At 50.6% G+C, this 11,862-nt stretch overlaps 1 long non-coding RNA gene across 1 annotated transcript; it reads right to left on the bottom strand.

Moving 5' to 3' along the window:
- Nucleotides 1–764: 764 nt before the first annotated feature.
- Nucleotides 765–10,064, bottom strand: LOC143975991 (uncharacterized). Its single transcript, XR_013272435.1, has 3 exons — nucleotides 9,972–10,064; nucleotides 1,030–1,090; nucleotides 765–805 (listed from the first exon to the last, which is right to left on the bottom strand). It is a non-coding gene; the product is annotated as an uncharacterized LOC143975991 (long non-coding RNA).
- Between the last annotated feature and the right edge of the window lie 1,798 nt (nucleotides 10,065–11,862).

The following is an 11,862-nucleotide window of genomic DNA, read 5'->3' as shown; positions in this document are numbered from 1 at the left end:
AAAGCAGAATAAGAATGTAACCCACACATTTCCAAACACAACAATCAACTAACAAAACCTACCCAAAAACTTTCCTAATCCTTATGCCCTGTACACATGACCGGTTATCCCATCAGAATAAACTCTGAAGGCTTTTCTGATGGAATTCCGCTCAAGCTGTCTTGCATACACACGGTCACACCAAATTCCAACTGTCAAGAACGAGGTGACGTACAACACATACAACCGCACTATAAAAAGGAAGTTCAATAGCCACAGACGAGCATTAGACATTTTTTCCGTCAGAAAAGTTTAGAACATCACTCGCTGGTATACATCACTCGCTGGTATACATCACTCATTGGTATGGGGTATGCTTTACAGGGTAATATCTGGCTTTGCACTTTAAAGCTTTTTTTTTTCTGGGAGTTGTAATGCCCCGCTTTAACCACTTGGGACAATCTGGCAGCCGTTATCCCAGAGAGGTCCATTTAGATTATGAGATTTTAATTCTGTTATGGCTTATCCCCCTCTTTTTTATTTCAAATTATAGTGCATAAATATATAGAATTTTTTTCTAGTTGTCTGTATGGTAATCATGATGGCCGGTACTCTTATATCGTTTTGTATAACCCTTACCTGCGAATATACTTTTGTTAGGGTGAGCGGAGATGCAGGGTCTTCACTGTTATAATATAAGGGGTGTTCTGTCCTCACAATGTGATCAAAGTACAAGGCTTGGCAGACGGGTAACAGCTTCCCAATAAAGACTCAGGAGGAAGGGATAATAGTTCTCATCTTTACTGAGAATACGTTTTTTGTAAAACTGCAAAACACAAATGATAAAAATCTGCATTAGCATTTAACATTCCATCACAAATACAAATAGTAAGAGGCAATCCTACAATAGTGATAAGACGCTCGCTAGCAGAAATGTGCCGAGCCGAGTGACCTTCCTGACACAAACATCCCACCAAACACACAGATACAATGTAGTTGTGTTAGTAGAACTTATACTAACTAATTCCAAACTAATGGCTGCTTACTTACAGACTTATTCTTCCAAGGCCAGTATTAAGAAATAGTGGAGGTCCTCAGCATGCTTCCTTCACTGTACAAAGAAATAGAATATGACTGCTGGGCAGGAAGTGGGCGGGATATACAGTTCCTGTCATGGGCATCCGCAGAACTTTTTCCAAGGGGGGGGCATCATTTTAAGGCCACTCATGCTCCGCCCCTTTTCAACAATCTCATGAAAATCTTTCCACTGGTAATACATTTCTGTTATATAACAGATAATTCATCTTCACTTTGTATTGGAAGTGACTCTGGCGGCTGTGTTCCAGGCCCATATAGCCTACAGAATGTACATCTTTTTACATTGCAATACATCTGTTGTGGCCATATTTTGATCTCATACTGTCACTGGATTGGCTGTTTTCATCAAGATAAAAATATGGCAACAACAGATGTATTGCAATGTAAAGAGATGTACATTCTCTAGGCTATATGGGCCTGGTACCCAGCCACCTGAGGAACCTTGCGGACGCCCATGCTTTCAAAAACCAGCCCTGGAAATTTCATACCAGCCTCACAGCATTATTATACCAGCCCAACAGCATAACGTCATTATTTTCTTGTTCATGAAAGGGAAAACCATACATTTTAAAGCACATTTGATGAAGAGAGTATTAGATATAGATATGAAATCACATAGGGCTTGCTTTATATATATATATATATATATATATATATATATATATATATATATATATTTTCAAATTCCAGTTAATAGTGGTAAGTGATCAATCATCAAGGGGGACCCCAGAAACTCAGAACGTGGGGGGGGGCACCTTCTGCAGAAAGAATAAGGTAAGGGGGAGGGTTACTAATATAAGGAGGAAACCCTTTAGATCAGTGCCCCTCACATTATTGTATTCACTCCCCCTTACATCAGTCACCCCCCCCCCCCCCCGACTGGCCTGGTGGTGCTTTCACTGACCTCCTCTCAGGTGCACTGTGCAGGGCTCAGTCAGTCGGCTCCAGCTTGGTGGCTCTGGTTTTATCCTATAGTCTCCTGTCCACAGTCCACACAAGTCTGACTTCTCCCATGACCCCCATCCCAGCGGCGCTCCCACTCTTGACTCCTCTCCAGACTCCCTCAGAGACTGAAGACATGCTACAGGAGATGGTCAGAGACTGCAGACTTGATGCAAGAGCTCAATGCAGCCTCACCAGTGCCCATCAAATGCAGCCTCACTGTGCCCATCAAATGCAGCCTCACTGTGCCCACCAATGCAGCCTCACTGTGCCCACCAATGCAGCCTCACTGTGCCCACCAAATGCAGCCTCACTGTGCCCATCAAATGCAGCCTCACTGTGTCCATCAAATGCAGCCTCACTGTGTCCATCAAATGCAGCCTCACTGTGTCCATGAAATGCAGCTTCACTGTGCCGTGATTGCAGTCTCACTGTGCCCATCATTGCAGCCCCTCCTGTGCCCCATGTCCCAGGCTGCAGTCCCTGTCTGTGGGAAGGTGTTTTGTTGATGCTTGGTACGGTACCTTGCATGCCAGCAGGATATCCATGACGGCCAGCAGCAGGCAGGGTCTGTTCTTGTTTTGGATGGGGGTCGTGCTCCTTCCAGAGGATCTGTCTGCTGTGAGATGGAGTGGTGCCTTGCCACCTGCACCTTCAGCCTTCCTAATTTTCCGGCCCCAGTCAGCCTGCCCTCTGGTCTTGGGGAAGTGGAGAGCACTGGGTGGGAGTTGGAGAGAAGGGGGAGCAAAGAGTACTGGCGGGATTGGAGAACACATGGGTGGGGCAAAGAGCGAGGGGGAATGGAGATCACAGGAGTGGGGAGCGGAGCGTGCTTGGGGGGACTTGAGAGCACTGGGGGGCCAATAAGAACAGGGGTAGAGAGCACGGGAGGCTGAGAGCACTGGGGGGGCTAAGAGTGTGGGGTGGTGAAGAGCACTGGGGGGGCAGAAAAACAGAGGTGGAGAGCACGGGGGCTGGAGAGTACTGGGGGGTACAAAGAGCAGGGGGTAGTGGAGAGCAATGGGGGGGAGCTTGAGAGCACCAGTGGGGGCCAGAAAGAACAGGGGTGGAAATCACGGGGGACTGGAGAGTACTATGGGGGGTGGAGAGCACATGGGTGGGGGCAAAATGCAGGGGGAGTGGAGAGTACAGGGGTGGGGAGTGCAGAGTGCTGGGGGGAGCCAAAAAGAACAGGGGTGGAGAGAACAGAGGGTAGAGAGCACGGGGGGGGGGGCTGGAGAGCACCAGGGGGGCAGAAAGAACAGGGGTGGGGAGAATGGGGGGCTGGAGAGCACTGGGGTGGGGGCTGGAGAGAGATGGGGAGAGCTGAAGAGCACTGGGGGGCACTGGGGGGAGTGGAGAGCACTGGGGGGGAAAGAACAGGGGGAGAGTACTTGGGGGGAGAGGAGAGCATGGGGGGAGAAAGAACGGGGGGGAGAGCACTAGTGGGAGTGGAGAGCACTGGGGGGGAAAGAACAGGGGGGAGAGCACTGGGGGGAGAACAGGGGGAGAGCACTGGGGAGGTGAATGGGGGGAGGAGAGAACTGGGGCAGGGGAGGCAGGAGAGTGTGGTGGTGGAGGAGAGCACTGGGGGGGCAGGAGAGTGAGGTGGGGGATGAGAGCACTGGGGGGCAGGGGAGTGCAGTGGTGGATGAGAGCACTGGGGGGGGCAGGAGAGTGCAGTGATGGAGGAGAGCACTGGGGGGTGGCAGGAGAGTGTGGTGGTGGAGGAGAGCACTGGGGGGGCAGGAGAGTGTGGTGGGTCAAGAGAGCACTGGGGGGCAGGAGAGTGTGGTGGTGGAGGAGAGCACTGGGGGGCAGGAGAGTGTGGTGGTGGAGGAGAGCACTGGGGGGCAGGAGAGTTTGGTGGGGGATGAGAGCACTGGGGGGTGCAGGAGAGTGTGGTGGGGGATGAGAGCACTGGGGGGCAGGGGAGTGCAGTGGTGGATGAGAGCACTGGGGGGGGCAGGAGAGTGTGGTGATGGAGGAGAGCACTGGGGGGTGGCAGGAGAGTGTGGTGGGGCAGGAGAGCACTGGGGGTGACAGGAGAGTGTGGTGGTGGAGGAGGTCACTGGGGGGAAGGAGAGTGTGGTGATGGAGGAGAGCACTGGGGGGTGGCAGGAGAGTGTGGTGGTGGAGGAGAGCACTGGGGGGGCAGGAGAGTGTGGTGGGGCAGGAGAGCACGGGGGTGGCAGGAGAGTGTAGTGGTGGAGGAGAGCACGGGGGCAGGAGAGTGTGGTGGTAGGGGAGAGTACTGGGGTGGGGGGGCAGGAGAGTGTGGTGGTGGAGGAGAGCACTGGGGCGGGGGGGGCAGGAGAGTGTGGTGGTGGAGGAGAGCACGGGGGGCAGGAGAGTGTGGTGGTGGATGAGAGCACTGGGGGGGCAGGGGAGTGCAGTGGTGGATGAGAGCACTGGGGGGGCAGGAGATTGTGGTGGTGGAGGAGAGCACTGGGGGGTGGCAGGAGAGTGTGTGGTGGAGGAGAGCACTGGGGGGCAGTAGAGTGTGGTGGGGCAGGAGAGCACTGGGGGGCAGGAGAGTGTGGTGGTGGAGGAGAGCACGGGGGGCAGGAGAGTGTGGTGGTGGTGGAGAGCACTGAGGGGAGCAGAAGAGTGTGGTGGTGGTGGAGAGCACTGAGGGGGGCAGGAGAGTGTGGTGGTGGAGAGCACTGAGGGGGGGCAGGAGAGTGTGGTGGTGGAGGAGAGCACTGGGGGGGCAGGAGAGTGTGGTGGTGGAGGAGAGCACTGGGGGGCAGGAGAGTGTGGTGGTGGAGGAGAGCACTGGGGGGCAGGAGAGTGTGGTGGGGGAGGAGAGCACTGGGGGGCAGGAGAGTGTAGTGGTGGAGGAGAGCATGGGGGGCAGGAGAGTGTGGTGGTGGAGGAGAGCACTGGGGGGCAGGAGAGTGTGGTGGAGGAGGAGAGCACTGGGGGGCAGGAGAGTGTAGTGGTGGAGGAGAGCATGGGGGGCAGGAGATTGTGGTGGTGGAGGAGAGCACTGGGGGGGGGCAGGAGAGTGTGGTGTTGGTGGAGGAGAGCACGGGGGCAGGAGAGTGTGGTGGTGGAGGAGAGCACTGGGGGGCAGTAGAGTGTGGTGATGGAGGAGAGCACTGCAGCCTCCCCCCCTCGATCCTCCTATCCAGGCAATGTAGAACACAGGGTGGGCTGTACCTACAGCATCTTCTCCTCAGGATCACAACACTGGCTGGCTCTGTGTTCCGCGGCCGCTCTGTAATGCCCCGTACACACGAGAGGGATTAAGTCTGACAGACCTCCAAAGGAGTTCCGCCGGAGTTCCGCTGGAGTTCCGACGGAGTTCTGGCGGACTTTTCGACCGAACGGACTTGACCACACACCATCACACCAAACTCCGACGGAGTCGAACGTGATGACGTACGACTGGATTCGACGTAGGAAGTTCATAGACAGTAGCCAATAGCTGCCCTAGCGTCGGTTTTAGTCCGTCGGAGTAGCACACACACGGGCGAATTTTTCGAAGGGGACCGGGTCCGGCGGAGTTCCGTCGGGAAAATTTGAAGCATGCTTCATTTCTAAAGTCCGTCAGACTTTAGTGGAGCTAAAGTCCGTTGCAGCCCACACACGATCGGATAGTCTGACGGACTCAGCCCGTCGGACTTTGGATGTCGAAAAGTCCGCTCGTGTGTACGGGGCTTAACACAGTCCCGCCCCCCCAGACCGGCTCATGTGATAGGCGAAAAGTTGATTCTCTCTACTATCACAAGAGCTGGTCTGGGGGGGCGGGGCCGTGTTACAGAGCGGCCGCCGAACACAGAGCCAGCTAGCACTGAGGAGAGAGCGAGGAAGCAGCCGCCTGCAGACTCAGTAAAAAAAAAATGCAGCATGGCGGCGGCTGCAACACCTTGGGGATTCCAGGGGGGAGCACTTGACCCCCCTTGCCCCCTGCTGCGGACGCCCATGGTTCCTGTTAGTAATGGATGCCAATTTAAAGCAAAAGTGCGATCAGTAAATATATACCTTATACTGATCAGAACACTCCCCACCTGCCATAATGAACATTATACCGCTATGTTTCCTTTTTAAGAAGTAAAACAACTTCAGAGATGGGTCTAAAGTACATCTTAGGGGTGCCCTGTCTCATGACTTTAACTTTGACCTTTCTAACCTTACTATCATTACTAGGTACAATCGCAACTATGAGTCCAACTGTTGTTTCTGTGGACCTGAGCGTCTTATTAGGACAACATCTCCGACTTGCAGGTTAGGATTCTCAACTTGCCATTTTCTGCGTGACGGGAGCGTCACCAGGTACTCTCATTTCCATCTATTACAGAAGATTTCTGCAAGACTCTGAACTTGCTTCCATTGCTTGGTGTGAAGGTCTTTGAGACACAAATCTCCTGTGAGAGCTGTCACTGTGTTTGGAGATCTCTTCTCTTATAACCTCCCTAGCGGTAATCCCGAGTCTGGCTCGGGTTGGGAATTTACTAGCAGGAGCGGTAACCCCGAGCCAGACTCGGGATCGCATTGCTGGATGCAGGGGAGGACACAGTGAGACTTACTTACCTTGTCCCCTGGATCCAGCGATGTCCCCCGCGCTGTGTGATCGAGCTGTCCTCCGCTCAATTCACAGTCCCGAATGGCGCCGAGCTCCGTTCCCTGCGGCGTTATGGCGCACGGGAGAGGAGAACGGCGGCAAATTCAAAAAAGTAAAAAGACACAAAACACACACAGCACTGTAATCTTACAAATTACAGTGCTGTATTAAAAAATTACACACCCCTTTGTCCCTAGTGGTCTGTGCAGTGCCCTGCATGCACTTTTATATTATAAATACTGTTTTTTTTCTGCCTGGAATTTGGAGATTGTCCATAGCAACCAAAAAGTGTCCCTTTTTTAGTGTTTTAGGATTTGATTACATTATTGAATAATTTTTATTATTCTTTATTATATTATAAACTTTATCATACCCGGGATGTCTGCTAGAATCTGGTTTGAAGAGATTTAAGAAAGTTATTCCTAAGAATTACAGGACTACAAAATAAAACGCCAGATTTCCATGCAAAATTATTGTACCGCTTTCAGCACCTAATTCCAGACTGAATCATACCGCCAGGGAGGTTAAGAAGGCACTTGATGTCTTCTTTGAAAACTTCTTGCTGAACAAATCTTATGATGATGATTTTGGCTTGTTGTAAGATGATTGTTATTACACTTGTCAGTGTGTAGCTGTTAGGAATATTCTTCTCTTGTGATCAGTCAAACTCCAGGTGTATTGAGAAGCAGACAATTTATTTCTGATGTGTCACACAACAGGGAGAAGCTTACAAGCCAAAAGTTGCAGGAAGAATCACACAAAGGAATGTATATTCTCCCTCCTAATACCTACAATAATACAGCCTCTACGCTTCTATTGCTAAGGTAACATAGATAGCGTGCCTGGTACACGATGGTACTTTATTTTGGCTAATCAGGGTTTCCTTTACAATCTCATGCTACCATATATAGTAAAGCATAATCATCCTACAACTTACTATGTAGTTAATTAAAACAAAACAAAACAATACAGCAAGTTAATACAACAACGTGCTCAGAAGTCATTTTAAAAATCAGTCTCAGGAATATTTTTTTTTCTAATAGTCACACAATAAACATGTAAAACTTTTCTAACATTCCCTCCTCTTTGTGTGACTATTTTATCTCAACAAATTTTGATGATAGTCCCTGTGTTATACACTTTCGGACTGTATGTCATTAAGTTGAGCTTCAATGTCCACATACATTTCCTCAGAGGTAGGAAAGGTTTGATACATTGTTCTTGAGACTGCGGTTTCAATCAGTTTTTGTGAAAGTCCTCAAATACAGGGAATGCAGGACTTCCGGCCTGATGTGATCGTGGCAGCACGCCTCTCTCCACAGCTCCGCTACTCCTGACCCGAATCCGTGCACCTGGAGCATCACCCGTCCCTGCGGCCACTAACATCCGGGTAGTGGGCCTCCCAGAGGGGGCTGAGGGTGACCGTCCCGCTAACTTTGCAGAGCAACTTTTTATCCGGTTACTCGCCATGGAGGATGTATCGCCTACATATGTTGTGGAAAGAGCACATAGGGTGCCCGCCGGCAGCATCCTCGGCCCTTCTTGGTTCGCTTCCTAAACTACCGTGACCGGGACATGATTTTGACCCAATCCAGGAAGATTCCAGAACTCAGACATGATAACACTCGGGTAATATTGTTCCCTGACTTCTCGGCAGCGACTCAACAGAAGCGACGCTCCTTCACTGAGGTCCGCAGGCGCTTGAGGGAGAAGGAGGTTAGATAGAGCATGCTTTACCCCAGCAAACTCCGAGTCCAGTACAAAGGGTCGGTGAAGTTTTTTGAAAGCCCCGAGAAAGTATGCGAGTGGATGGACAGGGAGCTCTAACCCATGACTGCTACAGTACTGAATTACCTCTGAGACTGACCCTTGTGTTGGGGCTGCTTGGGGGTACATCGCCTGTCGGGTCTCCTCGGCCCTACATCCCCTGATAGACACTCACCCATCTACGAGGCGCTGATGGACCGGGGGATAAACATCCGTGTTGGGAGGATGATGGGGAAGGAGAAAAGAAGTATCCTTCCTTGGAACCTCACTGACTACATATGATGGTCTCCAATGAAAACTGCCATATATCTTGATGACCCTTTATGGATACAATTGCATGGGTGGCATATTGGACCCCTGGGGGGAGGACCCCCGTTCTCTTCTTTTTGCCCTGTTGTTTTTCACCTTTTTCTCTTGTATTATTTTTGATTCCGGGCCTAACTTTTGTCCTATTTTTGGCTGCTCGGAGGGCCTTCTATGCAATTTTTTCTGCACCCCCTGGGATTTTTTCATTTCCTTATCATGCAACTAGGATGTACAGTGGTCGCTCCATCACCCGTGTGGGAGCTCACAGTGGAGGTCTGGAACTTTAAATGGTGTTGCCGGACTTTCGATCACTGCGGCGGGAACTCCCCGCAAGTTTTTTTGCTTGTGTTGTTTTTTTGGTTTAGGGAAGAAGCTATATGCCAGGTTAGTTCTGGTTGTTACTGGTATAAAAACAAGGGAGGGGGGATCTACAGTCACATCTTGTTGTGGGGTTACATCTGTATGTTACATCTGGAATGTTTTAGTAACTATGCCCAGCTCTTACTACACAGGTTAATGCTTATTAAATGGTGCCCCAGAGTAAATCTGATGAAAGACTCAGGGTGTGGACGGGAGAGAGGTGGGGGGTTGAACCGGATGATTGCGGGGCCCTCACTGCTCCCTGTCTCTCAATGTGTATATAACTTGCTATGTGATGGCAAACGAGGTTAAAATCATTTCTTGGAATGTCAGGGGCCTGAATCATAAGCTGAAGCGGGCCTCTGCTTTCCAATATCTTAAGCAAACGCATCCGCATATCGTCGTCCTACAGGAGACACACCTGGATGGCAGAAAAATACTTTCACTACACAAACCCTGGATCCAGAAAGCCTTCCACGCTACCTATTCCACGTTTGCGAGAGGAGTCTCTATCCTCATAAGCAGAACAATTCCTTGCTCGGTCCATCAGGTGATCTCCGATCCGGGAGGCAGATATGTGGCGATAGTGGCGGATGTATATTATAAGAGCATTGTGTTGGTAAATGTCTATGTGCCCCCTCCTTTCCAGACTAAATTGTTGTTTAACCTGCTGGTTAAACTTGCACCATTTTCCCACCTTCCTCTGGTTATGATGGGAGATTTTAATGCCATCTTAGACGCAGCGTTGGACACTTCCAACCCGAACAGAAGTGGTTCCGCAGAACTTCATAGTTGGGGCTCCTTGGCGGAACTTACGGAACTCTGGCGATGGAAGCATCCGACTGACAGGTGTTTTTCACATGTCTCGCTGACGCACAAGTCCTCAGCCAGGATTGACTTAGCATTTGAAAATAATAGATTGTTATCCTATGTGAAGGTTGTCACCTACCTGGCGGGGAGGCTGTCTGATCATAACCCCTTGGTGATCACCCTGTCGCTTGCTTCAGGTACCGGGCGGGGAGGATGGCGACTCCAGCCGGGTGGCTGCAAAATGATCATGTATCGGTCAGACTGACAGGCAATGCAAACATATTGGTCTATCAACGACAATACTGCAGACCCTCATATGGTTTGGGATGCCTTTAAGGCTCTGACACGGGGGAAATTATCTCAGCCATTAAAGAGGTGAAGTCTCAGGACAGGGTGGAGGCGGAGTATCTGCAACAACAGGAATGAGAGAAGGCAAGGGCTCATGCTGACACCCCTACAGGGGCCTCATATGAGGCCTTACTGGAAGCTAGAAGCTAGGCGCACTCTTTCCATCCATTTTACGGGACAGGGCCCGTGCGGAACTGATACATAGGGCTCAAACAAATTTTGCTGAAGGGGACAAAAACGGGAAGCTCCTGGCTATGCTGGTGGCAGATTTTCACTCTCCCACCTGTATACCAGTGATTCGGGATCAGGGGGGGACCTAGTGGATAAGCCTAGACGCATAATGCATGCTTTTGTTCAATACTACACATCCCTATACTCTCCCATTCACGCATATGACTGTTCGGCCCTGAAATCCTTCCTGTCGGATCTGCCGATACCAAGACTTTCGGAGGAGGACCGATGAACTTTGGATAGTAAAATTACTAAAAGGGAGATAGAACAGGCAATATTTACCTTTCCCCCGAATACAGCCCTGGGGCCGGATGGCCTACCGGCTGACTTTTATAAGGCCAATGTGGAAATTTTAGCCCCTAGATTAAATTTGCTTCTGGAATACTGCCATGCGCACGGTGCCTTGCCGACTTCTATGTTACAGGGCTCTATGGTTCTTCTGTTAAAACCAGGAAAGGACCCTAGGGAGTGTGCCTCCTACCGACCCATAGCATTATTGAATACGGATCTTAACCACTTGCCGCCTGCCCTATAGGCAATTGACAGTGGCAAAGTTGATGGCTGGCTGGCTGATCAGGGTTTCAGTCTCCTTCACTCTGTCACGCAGTTTAGCCATGTCCTGTCGGATAAGTGATACATCTACCTTAACCTCCTCAAGCTTAGATGTCAGTGTGGCCTGGCATGTAGAAATCGCCTCGAGCACCTTCGCCGTGTCCAAGGCAGCAGGTTCTGCAGACGGAGGGGACTGTCTGCCATGTTGGCCCTCATGGTCCCTCCGGAATTTCTCAAGTGAAGCCGCCGCTGCAGATTGTTTATTCGTCGGAGACATGGTCCCAAGTTACACAGGGGATTAGCGGGTATAACACCGGTAAAGTCGCAGGTAAAATAGTTAGTGGGCACCCAGGATCACTGCAGGAGATCGCGATAGGAGCGGAGCTCAGGTCACAAGCGTCCTACTCCATTGCTGTCCAGGCCACGCCCCCCGCAAGTCCTCTATTCTACCAATAGACCCCCAAGCTAGAGCTATGGCTGATCCTCAACTACCGCTGCAATGGGTTTCCTCTTTAAAATATCTAGGAGTCTGGGTAACAGCAGAGGTGAAGGATTATGTATCCCTAAATTTACTCCCGTTAGTACTGTTACTGAAACAAAAAGCACAAACATGGTCAAAGCTACCACTATCCTTAATGGGTAGAATTTGTTTATTGAAAATGAAATTCCTCCCAGTGGTCTTGTATTTCCTGCACCGTGCGCCTGTCTGGAGACTGAAATCCTTTTTTAGGCAACTTGACATTGTGGTCTCCTCTTTTCTTTGGGCACCCAAGCCCCCTAGGATTGGGCTTCAGGTGCTGAAGGAACCGGGAGACAGGGGGGCTTGGCGCTACCGGACTGGCAAAAATATTACTTAGCCGGGCAATTGGTCTTTGCCCACAGATGGTAAATCGCAGATG

This window comes from Lithobates pipiens, unplaced genomic scaffold, assembly GCF_037356315.1.
Source record: "Lithobates pipiens isolate NorthernLeopardFrog02 unplaced genomic scaffold, aLitPip1_a1.2 Scaffold_13, whole genome shotgun sequence".
In the NCBI taxonomy this organism is placed as follows: domain Eukaryota; kingdom Metazoa; phylum Chordata; class Amphibia; order Anura; family Ranidae; genus Lithobates; species Lithobates pipiens.
Note: the sequence above shows the minus strand (reverse complement) of the source record. Positions and strands in the feature narration are given on the sequence as shown.